Source organism: Malaclemys terrapin, chromosome 2 (assembly GCF_027887155.1).
Source record: "Malaclemys terrapin pileata isolate rMalTer1 chromosome 2, rMalTer1.hap1, whole genome shotgun sequence".
Taxonomy (NCBI): Eukaryota; Metazoa; Chordata; order Testudines; family Emydidae; genus Malaclemys; species Malaclemys terrapin.
Window position 1 is genome coordinate 25,389,442 of NC_071506.1, and position 18,525 is coordinate 25,407,966.

At 40.3% G+C, this 18,525-nt stretch overlaps 1 protein-coding gene across 3 annotated transcripts in view; it reads left to right on the plus strand.

The window, feature by feature from the left end:
- The window catches only part of SAMD12 (sterile alpha motif domain containing 12), a 219,729-nt gene that overhangs the window by 135,071 nt on the left and 66,133 nt on the right, over positions 1-18,525 (plus strand). The window lies entirely within an intron of this gene.

The window sequence follows — 18,525 nt, forward strand, 5'->3', positions numbered from 1 at the left end:
GCATCTGTTGAATTCCCCTCCTCAAGCTGCTTCTGTGTTGAAGTTTTCCAGTATGCCAAACACCACTCATCTGGAAACTATATCAAAGGGAAAATGCAGTTATGTTATAAATCAGGGACTGGCAACCTTTCAGAAGTGGTGTGCCTAGTCTTCATTTATTCACTCTAATTTAAGGTTTCAGGTGCCAGTAATACATGTTAACATTTTTAGCAGGTCTCTTTCTATAAGTCTATAATATATAGCTAAACTATTGTTGTGTGTAAAATAAATAAGGTTTTTAAAATGTTTAAGAAGCTTCATTTAAAATTAAATTAAAATGCAGAGCCCCCCCGGACCGGTGGCCAGGACCCGGGCTGTGTGAGTGCCACTGAAAATCAGCTTGTGTGCCACAGGTTGCCTACCCGTGTTATAAATTGTCTTTTTCTTTTCTTTTCTTTTTTACCCTCACCCACCAATCACACCCACTTGTATACTAGATGCTCTTTTGGTCTCAGACAGACACACCCACCTAGCTGTGTCCTAAATGTTCTATTGGTCTCAAACAAAGAGGTACTCATTTTATGCACATTATCTCTGGATATGGTTATAACATTTACTGTGTTTAGGTGGGTGTTTCTTAAATACAACTGTTTTATTTTAACTGTAACTATAAAGATCCCAGTCCTGAGAGTTTGCTCCCTTCAGTCTGAGAGTAGTGAGGATACCAATTTCACATTGATTGTAATTTCATTGACTTCAGTGGAGTTACTGCTGATTTTACTCTGTAAGTGAAGTCAGAATCAGGCCTACGCTATTGTTCTGAGTGCTGGTTGGTTACTGGACTCACTTATAGTTAGGCAGTTCAGTACAATGATTTTCCTTTCAAATGGTTGGTATAGACTTAAAAAAAAAGGTCTCTCTGAAAGAAGTTGTATAGCTTCAATGAATTGTAGAAGCTAGGAAAGCTCATCAAGAAATGGGTGAAAATAATAGCACAAAATAATTACTAAAAGAGAAAAAGTGTTCTTTAAGTCCCATTTCCCCCCCTGTAGTCTGTTAGTTTTATCTGAGGTTTTATCATCTGCCAAAAGATTTTATTTTGGGGTTTCCTTTTCTGTGGGCGGGTGGCTTCCTCCTTCCCTTAGAGCTGGTTCCATCTCTATCTTTAGGAACAGCAGAGCCTACTGTAGACCTTCCTGTCTCCTTTTTATTACATACTCTCATCCTTCCTTGCTACAAGTTTCTGGCCCCAGGAGCAACACACAAAATGAGAGTTGCAGCTATACTTTCTACTGCCTGGTTGATCCAGAATACTCTTGTTTTAAATACCAAAGTACAGACATTTAAAATGCAGGACTGAGCATGCTCGGTAGAAAATTCTGTTAGCTGATCATTTTCAGAAGTGACAAACATGCTCCTGCAACTACTTGGTTACTATTTGGTCGTCAAGGATTTGACAGGCTCAGCTACTGAAAAAGGAAGAGACTGTAAACTGGTGAGGCTTAGTACTTTAAGAGCAAGAGATTGTGGCCCTTAAACTGTTCCTCTACATTGGTGTGAGTTACATTAATCTAATCCATCCAGACATTGTTTAAAAAAAAAAAAAAAAATCTCCTGCAATGGCCATTTTTAGGAAGTCTCACCTCACATATTTATTTTTTTTTAACTTTAACTTTTGTGTTATAATGTGCTCTGGAAGGGAAAAAAAGTCTTACATTTTTAGCATCACTGAATTATATAATCTTTGTGAAGGTAAAATAATTAAGGTGCTAGCTCTCAGGATGTTACCTATGAGGGGTTCTTTTTTGCAGGGAATTTTTTATCACTGCACATTACAGCAAGTGGTGGGTAGTTTAATAGTGCCAATGTAGTGCTTTCTTAGTTTTTGATAAATGGATTTCTTGCACCCTGAGATCTTTTGTATTTCTTTCCATTGCTCTTTCTCCTCCCATCACCACCCTGCTGTGCGATGAGGTCTATCTTTTTCTGGGTTGTTTGCATTCTCTATAATTGAGAACTGTATTGGCAGGCCCTGTGAAAAAGACTTGATGCCTAAAAATAAATGATCCATCTCTTTATTTCATTTGCTAGTTTTTATGTCAACAGGAATATGTTGATAATATAATGACACTAATAAATGCACATCTCTCAACTATTGGTAAAAGCATTGTACTGGGACAGCGATGCGGTGGGGCTCATTTTGACAGCATAATGGTGGCACGTAACACTGTAGGTGGAGATGGCTTTCTCTTTAAAAATAAGAAGACTGAATGAGAATTCCAAGTGAAAAGGTGACAAGCTCCTCCCTAATTAGAGAGGAAGATTTCAAAGTCTCTAGCAATCTGATGATGTCAGTCTCCCCAGGATTGTTAAGGGGTCAGATCAATTTTTGCCAGGACTGCATCATCCAGTCATTGTACTCCATAGTAAACCCAATCTCTCCATTTCTCTCTCTCTTACACAAACACTAATTGGATAAAATTGTAAACAGTAAATATGATTAAAAATTAAACAGCTTCTGCAGAAGCCATCAATAGTAAGTGCTTATTAGCTTATATATAACTGTGCTGGCGTGATAGCTTCAAATTGTCTGCTGAAACTGATTTGCCGTGAACAAAGCAAGCTTTCCAAAGGGATAATATGTGGATTGCAGTAATCGGACCCTCAGCTTTAATCGCCATTTGGTGCCTTTAAATTTTTACCAGTTTTTGAAGCAATATGCATGACTTCCTTAATGGTAGTGGATGAAGTGGACTAATTCCCTCACCACTGGTGCCCAACGGTACAGGTAGTCAATGGTGCAGTTCCCAACTGGCAGCAGGCTCCTAGTCAGACTCCATTATAACACCTGACTCCAAGTTCTAGAATTCAGTTTGTGTCACTGAGTAGATAAAATGACTAATATTTGAAGATGGATATTGGAATAAGGTTAAAGGAAAAAGCAGCTCAGTAGACCACAGACAAGCCTAACGGGCCTACAAAAAAGGTGATGTTTACCATCAGGTGAGGTTTTTTTCAATGTTGTTCTACTGTCTGTTTGGACTGCAAATACCTTTTTGGGTGAATTGTGAGAGTCCCTCATTCACTGACCATTGAACCATTTCCCCACCCCACAATCACCTGGAACGACCAAAAACAACTACTGCTCAATCAAGAAATAAGTTAATTGGTATCTGTTGAACTTCCTGTTTGTGATTTGGGTTCCCAGTGCCTATGTCAGGCTAGCAACTAGCCCCCCACCTCCTTTTTATTTCTCTCCTACCAGTCAGGAGCTGAAGGAGTATTGTTTTACTGATTGAGGGTTTAACAGTAGCGTTCTGTAGTGCCATGTGAGAAACCTGGGCTCGAGTTCTTCGTAGGTGTTAAGAGGGAGTTCATCAGGCTGTTGGAAAGCATCTCCTTGACATGATTGACTACTGTTGGCTGGCTCTGAAATGAGCCAGATTCAGTCTTCATAGGCTGATAGAAGTTCCACATTGCAGCATCCTAAATTGGAAAGATGAATCAGCAGAGACAGGAACTGCAAACGATTGTCGTCAAACCCAGACGATTTAACCCCGACCCTTGACAGGATGTCAGTCTCCTTGAGCATATCCGGAGGAGTTCACCAGGCATCTTTGCTCAAACATATGGCTGGGAGACAGTGCCCCTCCGGAAATACCGAAGCCCTCTCAACACTAGGGACATATAGGTAGCCCTGGAGTGGATACCTTCTGTCAGTATTTTAAGCACAGTGTTTGCTAGACACCCCCACCCCCTTAGCCGGGTTAAGTAGCATGGTGCTTAAAGCAGTGTCAGCTGCCATCAGGCTGTCTACACTAGGATTTCCAACTTTGCTGAGACTGATGGAACTGATGTTAGCAACGGCAGGAAATATCCCCCCTGTAGATAGGGCCAAGAGGAGCTGGTCCCATTCTCTTCTATTTCCTAAAGAGCAGACTGGATCTTAAATATCTATTGTCTTATGCTCGGTGAAGAGATTTTTCTATAGTCATATCACATCTTCCTGATACTTGAAAGATTTGCCAAAAAACAAAATAAACCTCTTGTGCCCAATTGTCTTGTCTTTGGTTCCTTTCTAGAACCATTCTGTTCAAATGTACCTGGCATAAAAGTGATGAGATGTTTTGGGTTCTTAAATTGAAGAAAAGACACATACACAAATATACTGTCACCATTGAAAACTGATCTGGTAAGCTTCAAAAGCAGAACTTGGCCTTATCAGCATTTTGGACTGGAGATATGGCTAAAGCAGAAATAATGTCCAACTTAGTGCCAAGAAGTAAGGTTGAACTCATAGCAGTAGTAGTGTAGCGAGCTATGTACATGCTGCAGTTGATAAAAGGTTAGTGGGAATAAACTTTTTAAAGACTATTTTAAAATTGCAAAAGCATGAAATAGAAGCTTTGCAAAGTGAATAAAATATTTGTTTCAAAGTAATCTCATGGTGCTTCTGAGCATGTAAGGCTGATTTTCATGGATTTTCCTGGTGGGTGTTTTGTTTGTTTTTTGTTGTTTTTTGGTGGCAAGGCTCCACTCATGTTTTCTTCTGCTATTTCTGCCACCCCATCTATTTAAATGAGACATAATGTAGACTGTTGTGTGTTTTTAGCAGCCTCAAAGACTGTAGTGTTACTATCTGTAAGCCAGGGCTTTCTCCTGTAGTGTTTCCTTATTTATAAGGAATCAGTGGTCGCTCCATGTCTTGGAGTAGGAGTTTCATGACTAATGATGAAGATGCTTTGATGTTCTTAAAATTATTCTGGGGTTTTTGCTATAGTGTTTAACATTTAATTTTTTCAGTTAATTGATTGAAGCCCAGGAGCCTTGCTCTTCTGGAATCAATAACATTGGAATAAATGTAAATTGTTTTTAATGTGTAACACATGCATTAAGAAATGTCTCATGTCTTAAAATGAACCACTCCTAAAATACATCCTGCATCTGTGCAGGACTTTGAGTCTCTTATTAATATCACCATGCAGTAGTGTACACAACTCAGCAAGGTGACCACAATGGGCACTCTTTAGTTATTTTTCATGTTTGATTTGCTTCTCTGTGAATTTAATGTAAAGGTGGTTACGTTAAGCTAATTGTACTTCGGCCTTTTATTTTCTGCTGCTAAGTGGAATCAGGTAGAAGGTCTTTTTTTTTTTTCTTTCTCCGAAGAATGGAACATTTGACCACAATGACCATTTTTTACATTAGATAAAGAACCTTGCTGTCTATTACAAAAAGTGATTTATTAGTACATGGTGCACACTCTTTGAGATACAGTATCTGACTAGCCAATGAGACATGGATAATCACAAATTGTGATGCCTGCAGAATCAAATTATATTTGACATTTAATATAAACCCAAACACCTAAATGCAAAATATGACCTCAATAAAAAAAGCACATGATTTCTAGGATGAATTTTCTCCTTATCATAAATCTACACTGTGCAAAATGACTGATCCTTATGGATCAGAGTTCTCATTGCTTTTCTGAGATGTCCTACATATTGCACTGTCTCCAGCTATCCTGCTTGCTCTTTCTGTCTCTCTGCACATATGTGCCACCCGCCTGAAGAAGCAAGAAAACAAAGCTGATCCCAGGGCCACATTTTGATCCCTGAAGTGGATTCTGACCAGGAAGATTTCTTTTGTATAAAAATAGATTGCACACCCACTCAACTTGTGCCGCTGAATGTGTGTCACTTCTAAGATCAGATGCTGTGCAGTTGGTACTGTTAGTATTGTAATTCGCTGCTAGCCTCTTAACCATGTATTGATGTCCAGTACAAACCCTCTGAGGAAAACAATTCTGAGCTGTTGTCTCTGTCTCGAACTCTGACTCATATAGCATATTAGTGATGGTGGTGAAGTAGTTAATTCATTTTCCATCCATAATTTTTACTTTGTAAAACCGATTTGACACAGTCTAGCAGGGTGCTGTTATTGAAAAATTGAAGCACCAGGTGTGATTAAATAAGATCATACATTTCATTCCCTCTTTAATTTCACATCACTCTTCAGCAGCTGTATCTTTCTGCTTCCTTATAGTTGGAGAATGCATTGCATTCATAGTAGGCATCTCACCGCGGTGGTAGCATGCACCATCAGGCTGCTGCGAATTGAATCTGTTTGTGCACACAAATTATTTATTGTTTGATGGACCGGGTTTATTAATCTGGTTGTTTCTCTAAAGAATGAAATGGTTTATTGTAATAGGGACAAACCTGGCCTATTCCTCAGCAGCTGTGGAAGGTCATGCATACAGCAGATTATAGGTGCCATTCCACTGCATCCGGAAGAAGAATTCTGAAGCCTGCAAAAGAGTTTGGATCCCCTTATATGCACTGTGAAGTGCTTCTCTGCAGGGGGCTCTCCCATACACCCTATTCGCTGGGATTCCATTGCTCTCCACAGACCACAGGCACAAGAACAGCAGGAGCTATTGTAGTCTCAGGGCTGCCCTAACTGTTATGAGCTGCTGTGTGACTGTGGTGGAAGGATTCTCCCTTTAACCCTTGCTCCTCTGCCTGAGTGGGGGCAGAGGTGGTATTTGGCCCACATTTGCCATATTTGGTTATAACGTGATGGCAGGTACTAAAAAGAAAGATGAGTGATATTTATTAGAAGACTAATTGGATTCTAAGTAAACCACTGGTAGTTACCCCGGATACCTGCTACGGTTCCAAAACCCCGCTGGCCTTATTCCACCATAGCCAAAAGCACCATATGAACAAGATTGTTAAAATCACCAGAGGAGAGTGGGTTCTCAGCAGTGTATTGAAGTTGTTCCCTCCTGTGTATTCAATAAGAAGTGTGTGCAAGTGGCACTGACAAGGTCTGAGCTGATCCAGTGCAGCTGTGCCAAACTGAACCCGAACAACGAGCGTCTGTGTTCAAGTTGCCAGCGTTGTGACATGGTTTGCGTTGCCATTATCACACTGTCATGTCAGCACAGAAAAGCCCAATTCTTGGTGACTCATCCCTGGAATATGCATGACAGAAAAGGGCAGTTGTAAGCCTTTCCCTTGTTTCACCCTGACTATACACTATCTACTGGGCTGCCATTACACCCAATGATTATATCACATATCCTCTGGAAGAGTAAGCCAAACTGAATGAATGCCACTTTTTACTTCTGAATGAGAGCGTCCACAGAGGTTTAATGCGCTTCAACTAATGTGCGTTTACTTCACAACTGTAGTTAACTCATCTTAACTTTCCTGAGTGTCTTTGTGTAGATATGCTTTTAGAGGTGAGAGGGGGAAAAAGCCATTCCACTCGGGGAGCTCAATCCCCAAGCAAGAGAAGAGGGGGACCAGGCTTGGTCCATGGAATAGGTTGGAGGGGTCTAAGAGATGTCATGTGTCCTATCTTAAAGAGGGGCCTGCCACTGAGCATAAGAAGTGCTTGTGGGATGTCTGACTCCTCTTAAATCGGATTCAGGGAGCAGGATGAAGATCAGCTTCTCGCTTCTCCCAGTGTAGACTGGGTTCCCCAGGTCTAACCCCAGTCAGATCAAAGTGACTTGCATATAGTGCAGGGCTGTTCTCCCCCCCCCCCGCCCACCACCACCACCAATAACGGAGTTGACACTTACACCTTCCTGTCTTACTTCATGCACGAGGACATACTCTTTGGTCTGAGAGAGGAAAAACACTACATTCTAAAGGAAAGTGTAAAAGGGTGCTTGGAGGGCTGGATGGCTAGTAGTGGTTGGTGTGCCTGATCCTCTGGCCCCTTGTTTCCCTGGCTGAGGTGCCTCAGTTCCTGAGGCAGTAGGGTAGGGAGACCTGAGCTCTCCCTCTCCACTGATTCCCAGCTCAGGCCCTTATATGAGTTGACCCCTGAACAAGAGGCCCTCCCAGCAGGGAGTCTAAATCCACTGGCCTGAGCTACTTCCTACTGCTGTCCCTTCAGTTTAGGGGCATGGTCCTTATAGTCCAATTTGCTGGAGTGGCTGGGCCTCCAGAAACACCTCTCCTAGGTCTTGGGCGACACCCTGCCATAGTCCTGGGCTCCAGCCATAAGTTTGATGAGGCTAATCCCCAGCATGGCTTCAGTCACCCAGTTATTTCAGTTGCCAGAGGCTTCTAGGTCTCCTGCGCAGTCTCCCTTGGCTGGCCAATCCAGTGCCAATCCAGCAGAGCTCCCAACTGAGCCCAGATGTCTCCTTTTCTCCCCCCTCCAGGCCAGGCATTAGCTGCAGGTATAACAGGGCGGGGCTATCTGGGCCTGAAGGCTCTCCTTAACCCCTGCCGTGCTGGCTGGCAGTTTCTCTGCTTCATCACAGAAAGCTTTCCTTTACATGAAAAGAAAATTAATGGAACGATTTTGTTGGGGAATGGAGGAAACAGTTCTGACCTTTCTTTCTCTGTGTGATACAGATTAAGCACTACAGATTCATCAGAAGTGAAGTCAATACTCAAATCAGTGATTGGAACTGACTGTAACTTTGTGTGACTTTCTACATAATTATTACCATATGCAATGGGACGCATGTCCAGTAAATGCTGAGATGGTGACACTGTTGGCTGAGAGATGTTATTGCTGACTATTACTTGTATGTGCTTGCTTTATTTTTCTCGGGCATTCACTTATATAAAATGAAAAAAAAAAAGTGTGTTTTATGGTGAGTGAGGTATTAAGAAAGGAGATTTTTCCTTTGTGCTGCTTCACTTTCCTGTCCCCATGCAAGGCACCCCCCAACTGTTCAAAAATCATGAGTCATATCTCCCAAAATTATGAATCTGGCTTGAAATTTTAAGATTTAAAAAGAACCCCAATTTTTATTATTTTGTATTTGCCTTGTGGTTTTTGAGCCATTTGGGTGTGCTTGAGGCTTGGTTTTAAGCTTTTCTCCCCAACCATGAGAGCTAAAAACTTGTTTGTTTGTGTTTGTTTTAATGAAAGTAGAGATTATAACATCATGACGGATAATTGTTGCTTTAAGAAAAACACTAAATATCATGTTACTCATAATATCATTAAAGTTAGCAACACTGGGTGCCCCTCCAATGCAGCAGTTTTACTGCGCTGGCGGAGCATACTGGTTCCTCTTTTACCTGCTTCCCTGTTATTCCTTCCTTCCAACATGTGGCATGACACTGCCCTTTCTCTCTCTCTCACCTGCCAACTGCTTTCACCACTTTTACTCTCATGAAAATGCCCATCTTTTGCTAACTACTTCTATGCTATGCCTTTCCTCTCATCCACATGCAAAGTGCCCTTCACTCACACCTGCCCTGGGATAAGATGCTCCACCCGAATATCTGCTTTACTTCCTGAACTGAGACAGCCACATTACAAAGGAATTCTCATTTCCTGCTTTGTTTACAAAAACAAGACAGATTTTTAAAGAGATTCAGTGTTTTGGAGGGAGGAAAAAGGTTGGAGTCCCAGACAGGAAAAAAACAACCGTGGAAAAATAATTCAAATGTAATTGGAGCTATAATTTAAGACCTCTTTTTAAAAAAAACAAGAAAGATTGAAAGAAAAATGTGTGCTTTTAAATGAAGTATCTTTTGAGAAATTGTGCTTGTGGCTAAAGCCAAAAACTGTGATTCAGGACATCTGGGTTCTATTCCTGGCACTGCCACTGACTTTGTGTGGGACACTGGACGAATATCTTAACCTTTCTTTGCCTCACTCGCCCCATCTGTAAAGCAGGGATAGATGATCCCTAGCTCATAGCGGTGCTAAGAGGTTTAATGTTCCTTAGTATTTGTAAGTGCAGTGAGGTGGAAGTTCTTTCGATAGAAGTCGCCACAGTATTGCAATCTTGGTAATGTATTACATGGCTTTTCAGAGTTTACTGTATTAAGATTTATATCTTTGAGATAAAATATTAAAAACTTTGTGAACCTATTCAATATATATACCATATATATAAACCATATATCTATTTGTTGTCAGTATAATGCATCCTATGGCATCTCATAAGAACAGGAGCTGCTTCAGAGGGGAACTAAATGGGTTGAGATTCCCTCTTAGCCTGGCTATTGGTGGCATCAGTGCACATTGTTGCACATTGCTTTTTTTTTTTTTAAAAAAGTGGCATTAATGCTTGCGAAAGTTGCTAGACTAGTGGTTTTCAACCTGCGGGCTGCTTGCGGTGCAATCAGCAAACCGCTGCAGCCCATGTGACATCCTCAGGGCCATACAGGTAGTATATATATTATGTGGATGCAGCTCACGTAACATAAAGAGCTGAGCTGCATATGCGGCCCACAATGATAAATAGGTTGAGAACCACTGTGCTAGACTGACAGTCCTGGAGACTGGACTCTATTTGTCTGTAACAGCAGTGCAAGTTTCCCCACTCTTTTCAGTCTTCGTGCTCAGTTATGATGGTGGTTTTGTGATAGTGGCGATTCATAGTCATTCATAATGACAGTAATAGTCATTGGATCAGAGAGAGAGAGAGACAGAATGACTCTATAGTTAGTGGTGAGGGCACATACCTAGAATGTGCGAGAGCCAAGCTCAGGTTCCTGCACCAGTGACTGCTATTCCTCATGCAGTCAGCAATGTGGCTCCAGGTTTATGTACATTTCCCAGTGCTAACTGTTCACACTCTTATTTGAGTGGTTTACTATACCAGAGAACCAGACTCCTAGCACCACTGGGGCCAGTGAAACTACTGCATAAGCAAGAAAGAGCTGTACAAGAGAAACACTTAACTGAATATTGAGGAGAGGAAAAATCAGAGCTTAACATTGGTTGAGTTTCAGCAGAAGTAATGAAGTGTGAAATGTGCTATTCCCAACCAGTACGCCATGCTGCTTTAATTTACAGAATATATAATTATATAGCATTAAAATTCTAGTACATCACTCTTTGACAAAAAATGAAATGAAAACAGACAAATGCATGAATCTATTTATGAGACAATTATTGTAATAGGAATGGGTAAGAGTGTAAACTCTAACCATTCTCATTATTTTAAGACTGTGCCCTTAGGATCCTTTGATTCTGTGCCCTGGTAAATATTCACTTACTGTTGCGAACCAATTTAGTGAAGGCCAGCAACCTACACACTACAACACTACATACTAGCTCATCTAAACTAGGATATGCACATAAGCCCTAGAGCTGTGCGCTCTCTCTCTCGTGCGCACACACACACACACACACACACACACAATGTCTTGTGAACATATGGGAGATTGCAAGGATGCACACAGGATTGGTTATTCCCAACCAAATCATTGGTCCATCTGGACCAGTATTGTGCATCTGGCAGTGACCGGCATCTGAATTCACATTAATCCATTTAACCAAATGTTTAATGCAACAGTGCTCCCGTCTGCTCCAACAAAGACCCGGGGTCTGAATCACTTGCCCCAAAGCTGCAAGTTTACCTGAAAACAGCTTACAGAAGTGTGCTTGTCTTTAGCACTCATATGCCCAACTCCCAATGGGGTCTAAACCCAAATAAATCCGTTTTACCCTGTATAAAGCTTATGCAGGGCAAACTCATCGCCCTCTATAACACTGATAGAGAGATATGCACAGTTGTTTGCTCCCCCAGGTATTAATACATACTCTGAGTAAATTACTAAATAAAAAGTGATTTTATTAAATACAGACAGTAGGATTTAAGTGGTTCCAAGTAGTAACAGACAGAACAAAGTAAGTCACCAAGCAAAATAAAATAAAATGTGCAAATCTATGTCTAATCAACTGAATACAGATAATCTCACCCTCAGAGATGCTTCAGTAAGTTTTTTCTCAGGCTGGACACCTTCCAGGCCTGGGCACAATTCTTTCCCCTGGTACAGCTCTTGTTCAAGCTCAGGTGATAGCTAGGGGATTCTTCATGATGGCTCCTCTCCTGCTTTGTTCTCTTCCACCCCTTTATATATCTTTTGCATAAGGCGGGAACCCTTTGTCCCACTGGGTTTCCACCCCCCCTCACTGGAAAAGCACCAGGTTAAAGATGGATTCCAGTTCAGGTGACATGATCACATGTCACTGCAAGACTTCATTGCCCACTTGCCAGCACACACATATATAGGAAGACTAAAAGGTAAACACAGCCATCTGCAGACAATGGTCCTGGTTAATGGGAGTCATCAAGATTCCAAACCATCATTAATGACCCACACTTTACATAATAACAATAGGCCCTCAGAGTTATGTTTTATATTTCTAGTTTTAGATACAAGAGTGTTACATTTCTACAAATACGATGATCACACTCAGTAGATTATGAGCTTTGTAATGATACCTTACAAGAGACCTTTTGCACAAAGCATATCCCAGTTGCATTATATTCACTTATTATCAAATCTTTATAAAACTATCCCAGTTACATTATATTCACTTATTATCATGTTTTTATAAAACCATATAGACTGAACAGCGTCACAGCAGGGTTTGCCTACACTGCAATAAAACACCCGTGGCTGGGCCATATCAGCTCCTTGGGCTCGTGGGGCTATCAAATGGCAGCGTAGATGTCTAGGTTTGGGCTGGATCCCAAGCTCTAGGACCCTCTCCTGGTGGTGTCCCAGAGCATGGGCTCCAGCTCGAGCCTGAACATCTACACTGCAATTTTATAGCCCCACAACCCAAATCCTGCGAGCGTGAATCAGTTGACATGGGTTAACCGTGGGCGTTTTATTGTAATTATACCCGTAGAGTTTTAATAGTGCTCACTGTACAACTGAGGGGAGGAAGAAGAGAGAATTTCTTCCCATTCTCTTTAGGAGAACCTCCACTCTCAAACACCATTAAGTAGTTTATACCCAAAATCTGTCCTACTGCACCCTTAAATCTAGTGGAACTAATCCTTTGAAGTATAAGTATCTCCTATTTAAACTTTTTAAAGAGGGACTGGATTCCTTAGGAGGCTGTTAATGGAATATGTAGTCTAGATCAGTGGTTTTTAACCTTTTTTCATTTGTGGACCCCTAAAAAATTTCTCATGGAGATACAAACCCCTTTGGAAATCTTAGATATAGTCTGCCAACCCCCAGGGGTACACAGTCCACAAGTTGAAAACCACTGATCTAGATAACTAGCTCAAATGTAGCCCAGGCCAGGAATGACCAAAAGTTTAATATCAGCTGTTTGGTGACACATTTGAAACTAATTCATGTTCTCACTCATTCTCTCATGACTAGGCAAGTATCCACATTGCAAAGCCATAGGTAAGGACCGAATGGCCCAAAGACTGAACCACCATCTCATTTCTAGAGATGATACCCTCAGAACAGACTTGGATTACATTGGTGGAGTTATCACATTAGTGCAGTTGTAGGGCTTTTTTCCTGTACTCTATCTTTTTCTTCTCCAGCTGAACAGTGAACTTAAATCCGCAGATCTTCTGACATGTTTCATAAGCACTTAATTAACTGAAACAAATAAAAGACCAACTTTCTTCCCTCCTAGTTCTTGGTGGTAAACTGAGTCCCTAGACAACCAATGGGATAAAAAGCACACACATAATTCTAGGTAGAACAAAACAGGAACTCACAAAGTTCAAGAAGGAAACAGCGTTGTTTAGTTTCTGGAATGCTTATGGGGCTATGCTCAGAGGCAGGTTGATTTTGGTAGGGTGACAGAAGAAAAAAAGGAAATAAACTGGGAGCTTAATGACCTTTACAGGAAAACAAAAATTTCAGAGGGAAAACATAAAAGATGACAGGTGTTAGCAGAAAAAAAGAAGACTGTGAGCTGGGGAGTGAACACGGGGAAAAACCCACATGAAATATATGATATAGTTAATTAAAAAGTAACGCATCTGATAGAGCGGTTAATGTGGCAGTATCAATAAACATAATCACTGGTATTAAAACAGACCGGGTGTTTCTGACCCTCAACTAATAATGAAGGAATTTGTACATTTCTGGCAGAAATTTTATACATCCATCAACCCTCTCTGTAAGCGGGAGGAAATTGTGTGACATCTGGGATATTGAGGAAAAGATAAATATGGCTACATTACAGCAGAAGGAAGGGGCTGCATTATTGGTAAGGACTGGAGGAGTGAGTGACTCTTGTGATTGAGATGATGCTAAAGAAAATGATTGGACCTGAATGTTTGTTCTGGCCCTAGTATTTAAGTCTGAGAATAAGGAGGAGGCTTCTTTTGAAAAATGTGTTTAATGTACATTTTTTAATGTGGAATGTACACAAAACAAATGATCAGGAATGAGGCTACATTTCCCAGCAGTGGACTAGCGATGGCAGAGACAGCCTGTAATAGTATTGCTCTTGCCCTGAACAGAGAGAGTTTCCTTGGAAAAAATGGAGAACAGTCTCTCACTTCCCTCTTCTGAACTGAAGTGTGTTCAGTACATTTGGCATTTGTGGATGCTAACACCTATCACTGAAAGACAAGTACCAGAATTCTGTTGTCATTTGGACATTGCTTTATATCACTCACTGCAACTGTCCTTTGGTCTAAAACTCTACATCTAACCAAGGTTGTGTGCTTAAGCAATGGGCAATCTAAAATATAAAAAATGTTGTTTTGAATTTAAGTAATAACTGTCTCGCCCAAGGAATTGGTATTTTGAGGTCTTTGCAGTGGTTGGCATTTAAAAAGTCAACATTTGCTAAGCAATATACTGCTATCTGGGAAATCCATCATGGGTTTTTCCTCCCACCCCTAATCTTAACACAGGTGATACCTTTTTAACTGTGTGATAGCATTTGACAAATGCTGACCTTTTAATGGCTTTATTATAATACTAATAAAGCATAGTGCATGGTAGTGACCCTATTGGAGTACATGATACTGGGAATAAGAATTCAAATGTATTTGCTTCTGCCAAAAGAATGTACCTTATTCCCAACTTTGTGGGTCATTGTGAGGAGAAAGTAGCTTATGTTTATGGTATTTTGGTATGATGTTAATTCTAAAAGGTACTGAAGTAAGAATTGGTTTATTGATACCTAGGATATGATTCACCTCTGGAAGAGGAGATGGGGTGGTGTTTGTACCACTGCTACCCAGGGATTCTGATGTTGGAGACTGTCTTTAAGTTGCAGTCGGGACTCCATGAGAACCTTACCAGAGAGCTATCTGGAGGATGAACTGGTTCAGTGTTTCTCTCTCTAGCCAACAATGCTTGCCTTTGGGACAGTGCTGGCTCTTAGTGTTGGCCCTTTAGCACAGTGGAAGCTTCAGGTACTTTGGCACTTTGACATAACCACCCTTTCTCCTTCCTGGGAATATATTAGCCAAAGGAATTCAACCTATCCCTGAGCGAGAGCAAGTTCTTTATGGTCAGTTTTTAAAAATGACAAAAAATTGCCCAAGTAATTTTAGGACCTGGGTAAAAAACCTAACAACTATATTTTATGCTCTTAAACTTCGTCTGCTGGTTTTACAGAGACAGTAAACAAACCCTATTCCCAGTGCTCTGCTGACAATACTGATGATGGTGGTGCGCAAATTAGGAGGTAAACAAAACGCCATGTTCATTTCAAGCTCCATTAGAAACACAGGCAGAAAACAATCAATGTCTCCCAAACAGAAAAGGTCAAAACTGGTAGGCAAAGAAACTTTGGTTTTCAGGTAGCTAAGAAAGGACTGCATACAATAGACTCTCTCTCTCTCCCTCCCTCCCTCCCCCCTTTTAATTGGCAAGCAAGAAAAACCTACTGGACAGTGTAATGAAGAATACAGTACATGAAAAATAAACAATTATCAATAATCATTTTCGAAGAGAAATATACTGCAAGTGTCTGATTGTGATTAAATTGTTGCATTTAAAGGCTGCCTTTCTATTTTAAATCTTGCCTGTAGGATTTTATGGATGTTCAGTAACACCTATAGTCTTGGCCTGACGTGTATGAAGGATCATTTTTTTGAAGAGCATAATCGTCAGATTTCACTCTGACATTCTATTGGTGTAGTCTTGTATAAGAGTCCTTGAGGGGCCTTTTAATCGAGTTTTAAACTTTGTTGTACATCCAGGATTAAGTCTGGAGAATTCATGTGTGTCATTTTGTTATCCAGTTATGCAGCAGAAGATGACCAGAAAAACAAATATGGTTTTATGTAGTGCTGTTGTAGCTGTGTTGGTCCCAGGATATTACAGAGACAAGGTAGGTGAGGTAATATATTTTTTGGACCAACTTCTGTTGGTGAAAGAGACAAGCTTTCAAGTTTACACAGAAGTTGGTCCAATAAAATATAATAGTTTTTATACATTTTTCATTTTCTGGTAACATGCATTCTTCACCTCTGACAACAATACATGTTCATCTGTAAATTTGGGATGTAGTTAGCATCCTAAACCAAATTCCACATGACCTCTTTGAGTTATATATTACAATACTATTCTGAATTAGTGTGAGTGCCCAATTCTTCAAATATTAACACTTACCTAATTTTATTAATGTGAACAGTCCCGTTGAAATAAATGGAGCTCCTTATTGAAATAAAGTTATTTGTGTGCTTACAAGTTTGTAGGATCAGTACCTTAGTTTGTGTGTCAATGGACATGCTGAAAAATTATGCCTCTATTACTGTTATCCATGATACCACTGCTATGGTTAAAGGTTTGTCTGCACTCACTGTAAACCCTTCCAGCATTGATGTGTATCTTAAGCACTGCTGATAATAAAATGTCTCACTCTTATAACACCTTCCAGCCGGTGATCTCAAAGCACTTTAAAAAACATTAATGAATTAAGCCTCGCAGCACCCCTGTGAGAGTGGGTATTAGTCCTGTTTTACAGATTGGGAAACTAAGGCACAGAGAGAGGAAAGGGCCACATTTTCATAGGTGATAGTGCATTTACAACTGTGTATATGATGTTTAGACTGGCTAAAAATCAGCTCCAACAAAATCATGGTCAAGCTCTGTGCAAGAACAGGATTTGGGAGTGTGGACAGCGTAGGTAATTGTAAAAGGCACTTCAGAGCACTACTCAGCTTTACTCCTCTTTCCAAAACAGCTGCATCTCACTGTCACTTCTTTGTCTCTTTGAGATGTAGCTTGCACTTCTTGTCATTATCTTCAATGTACATCAACATTTTGGTTTAATTAACCTGTGAACCCCAGAATGCCTGTGCCCTTCCGCCCATGTAATTTGTCTGTCCTCAGGTACTTGCCCTAAACTTCCATATATCGCCTCATCCCTTTCTTTCATTGATCATTTTTTAATTGCATTTTATATGCAGAGAAAGTTAATTCTGAAAAGGTAGGGGTCCATAGTATCCTTTCATAATGATTCCTTTATCTAGTCTGCTCAATTTTCAAGTTACAAGATGAGTTTTTTCTTTAAAATCCCCTGCAAACTCCACCTGATTCTGCTTTCTCACTCTAACATAATTACCAGTCATATTGATTCTGTAATCAGGACTTACTGTAGCTGACATTATCGTAACTAATGTGTAAGGTGGAATGTAGACATCGGATCACTCTTCCATACTTGCATTGGCTGTGTATTACCAACCATACTAAAATCTTGTTTTGGTCAGTACAATATGCAGCTGTGATTCAAGGACACGTAGAAAGCTGATATATTAAATTCTGTTTTTTTCAAAGTTACTATGAATTGTATGTTAAGGTTTGTCTCTTTGCATTAATAATTGGCAATGCTGAGACTGTGACATTTGTATTTAGTGCTTTCTGTCCCCCTGTTATAGGTATTTATTTGCTTTGTCAAAGTTCTGATTGCACCCTCCCTTTCAATCAGTTCTACAAATAGGAGATCAAATCCTGTTTATCTTAATCATGAGAAGTTAACTTCAGTGTGACTCAGGATTTGGCCAGCTGGTTTTTGTGTTTGCCTGTTAATAAATTATGAATGTCGTATTGAAAAAGTCTGCATTCTGAAACCAGCATTCATGACATGTAAGTAATAATGTTTTCAGTGAAGCTTGAGGGCATATAGTGCTCTCACTGAGTACTAATACAGTATATCCTTTCACAAAGCTTTTTCTCTTTTGCAGCACAGTTAATTTTACGTTTCCTTTACTGACACTGGAATGCACTTGGGTTTATAATATTAGGTAAAATGGGTTTATGATGTCACCCCTATTTTTAGCATGCTGGAAGTGGGTGAAGAATTGAAGCATACTCTTGTGCAGCTGAAGGCTTTTGGTGGAACTTGGAGACTCTCACACAAAGGACTGAGGAAGTAACATTCCTGGTTCAGTCAGCCTAGAGGGAATGGCTTTTCTCTTTAACATTTCATTGTAATCTCTCTGATGATACCTCAAAATGTCAGTTCGCACCTCACAGCTGAAGTTGAATTCTTCCCAAAATAACTTCTGATGTACATAAGTTTTAAAAATTAAAACTCAGCGACATAAGCCGAACGCACATCTCCGTCTGAAAAAGCTGATGAAATTCGGTATACTCTGAGTTGTATTGAAATCTTTTTGTTTCTAATTCATCTCCTGTTCTTTAAATGTTAGCACCAGTGTCAGTGCTATGAAATGTCACAGAACAATTAATACCATTGGTGCCAAAATGCTGTATTGTATAATAATTATCACTACGAGTCCTTAATATTTAGATGTCCCTATCCAGAGAAGTCTGAGGCTTGACCTACAATTAACATTTAGGTTGACCTAGC